We start from the raw sequence: 2,952 nt of genomic DNA, 5'->3' as shown, positions 1-2,952 counted from the left end.
ATTCAAAGCATGCTAGCAAATGACATTACCAAAATCCATTCCAGGTTTGCTGGATCACCCAGATTCACCGATGACAGTGTATTCTCACCAGCCTTGGGGAGCTTCAATAAATCAGGCCCTATGTGTCAGCATGCTTCTCCTTTATAGAAACAATGCAGTCAAGGAGAGTTCTCACCCTAGGGCAAGACGTGTGTTATTGGTAAAATCCCTAGAATAAAATGCCTAAAAAAGAAATCTACCCCATGTAGGTATTTAGTGATAATAGTTTATATTCATCCTGTTTACAAGCAAAAAATGATTTCCATATGAGAATTAATGGGATTCTCTCTTACTTAAAAGATGGGGAGTTTGTTTCTAACCAATCTCATAACTGGACTTCCAATGTGTAACTGGAGTTCCCAATTGCTTTGGCAGGTGTCCTTCTCCCGTCACTGTGTCTCTATCCTCACCATGCCCCCTCTCTTCCTGGTCCCCCATATGTAGAATGGTGCAGCATTAAATTACAAAAAGCACATCATACACAGGTAAGTACTTTATTATTTAACACTGAGTCACATGGGCAGTATTTTGTATAATTTCACTGTTTAATTATCTTAACACAACGTTCTAACTCTCAATTTCTTTGTCTTTACAGGGATTTAAAGCCAGGAAACATTCTTCTGGACAGTGCTGGCCATGTTAGAATAGCTGACTTTGGCCTGGCAGTGACAAACATCAGATGTTTCCTCAAAACAAGAGGACGTGCTGGCACCGAAGGCTTCATGGCCCCCGAGGTAAGTCACGCAATTATTGTACTGTTACTCAAATCAACATTGTAAACAAAGTTCCGGTGGAATTACCAGACTATTCTATACCGGTTTAACTCCACTATTTCTTGTACTAAATCTTTACACGTTCTAACCTTCTTCTCTCTTATATTTCTATAGGTGTTTCTAGGCATGAGATATGACTCTACAGCAGATTATTTCTCCCTGGGAGTAACGATCTACGAGATTGCATTTCGCAGACATCCATTCATACCTGAAGGGTGCGAATATGATGATGATTTGGAGATAGAGGATGTGATAATGACTTATGAACCAGACTATCCTTTCGGCGTAGACCCTCACCTTCGTGACCTTCTGGAGAGGGTAAGAAATTAGATTTTTTAATTTTTTTGGAAAAACCCTTTTTGCAGATTGTTTTCTGCATTGATTGTTGCAGTAACAAGTTGTTTGATGCAATGCAATTCATTCTCAATGGCATCCAACACATCTGCAGGGAGCCTCTCCTGTGATATACAAGTATAACTAAAGTCGTAGGAAAGAAAAAGATGGGGTTTAAATTCCAACGTTTTGGGAAACAATATATAATTATTTATACCAAGACTCGTACATAACTACCAGCCCATTAGAACATCATGGGGTGGGGTTTGACACACTATAGATACAGTGAAATGACATATTTTAATGAACCGTTTAAGTCTTTCAAACCTAATGCGTTTCAACACTTTATTAGATTATCAGGGTCATGTGATGGTGACTTTCACAGTTTGTAAATGAACAGAAATTCAAATCAAGTGTGTCTGGTGGTAGGATAGTAAGGTAAAAACAGATTAAGCTGGTCTTCTGCTTCAGTTTGGCCACATATGGGTCAGAAGAAAGTAAAAGATATTTTTAGAAAATATAGGGTAGTTGGTAAGTTTTCTTTTGTATGAAATCCTTTGTTGAATTTGACCATGTGAACAAGGGCTCCCTAATGGGAGTTTCAAGGTCATAAGAAGGGAGCAGTAACCAGAGGATGCTTTACGGCCTTTGTGAGGCAAAGGGAGTTACAGCTTTATCGGTCTTGCCAAATAAAGGTGTGGGGTGAGCGCAGCCAAATTAAACAAAGGATTTAGTTCAATTTCCCCATATTTTTTAAAAATATCTTGAAAGGATCTGCTTCTACTTCTGGTTCCACGAATGCACCGTGACTTCCCCTGCACCGGAGAGACAGACGTCTGGAGAGATATCCCAATAACACACACGCACACAGTATGGTCTTAGGAATATACTCTAATGTTTACTTAACGAAGTGGTCTTTTTATACACAATATAAGGCGTGGTTTTTAGTTACATACAGCTATTTAAGTTTTAGCCATATAAAATGTTATTTGATACATTGTAAGAAAAACAGGACATACATGGTATCTCAATGAATGTACAATTTCCAACATTTGTTTACATTTAAACTGCGTAGACAGGAAAAGAAAATACAACTCCCTTACAAAAACATATATGGCTCAAGCAAGGTTAGTTATTTTAACCCTTCAATCCCCTCTTAAGTCATGAACATGACTTATTTTCTTCTAACATAGAGAGGTAAATAGCATATTTTTGTCCAGGATATGTGGGCTTTGGACACATAGCGCGGAATGTTTTTAAAAGGGAAGGAATACATTGGATACAACAACATAAAATAATCAAGGTAACAATTATAATTACAATACTGATAAATAATGTTCTTAACCAACTCAAATCTGGCAACCAGCTCAATAACCAGTCCTACCAGGAGGATGAACTAACATCTTCTTTGATATTATTGGCAATTTCATGTAACGCTTGAATATGGAACTGGATTGATTTGGTGTGATTAGATAAATTAAAACAACACATTCCTTTAAAATCCTGACACCCTACATTATGTTTAAGTAACAAATAATCTACAACAAATCTAGTTTCTAGCACCGCTCCTCTTAATCCTTGTAGATCTAAAAGCATGTTTGATAAATTGTCAGCCTTTCTTACTGGGTTGATAGGTGTATTATAGGGGGAGATAGTTTCCTCAATAACCCCTGCCCCTAGGAATGCCCAAACCCCAGGAGGAACCTGATCAAGTAGCGGATCCTGTGGTTGGCATTCCAAATTTAAAAAACAATTACCATTTGGTACATGGATGGGCATGACTGAGGATGTGACATGTAAATATCCT

The 2,952-nt window shown here is 37.9% G+C and overlaps 1 pseudogene; it reads left to right on the top strand.

Annotated features, from left to right (window-relative positions):
- Positions 1-483: 483 nt before the first annotated feature.
- Positions 484-1,229, top strand: LOC140321405 (rhodopsin kinase GRK1 pseudogene; annotated as a pseudogene).
- Positions 1,230-2,952: the final 1,723 nt, after the last annotated feature.

This window comes from Pyxicephalus adspersus, unplaced genomic scaffold, assembly GCF_032062135.1.
Source record: "Pyxicephalus adspersus unplaced genomic scaffold, UCB_Pads_2.0 Sca3428, whole genome shotgun sequence".
Lineage (NCBI taxonomy): Eukaryota > Metazoa > Chordata > Amphibia > Anura > Pyxicephalidae > Pyxicephalus > Pyxicephalus adspersus.
Note: the sequence above shows the minus strand (reverse complement) of the source record. Positions and strands in the feature narration are given on the sequence as shown.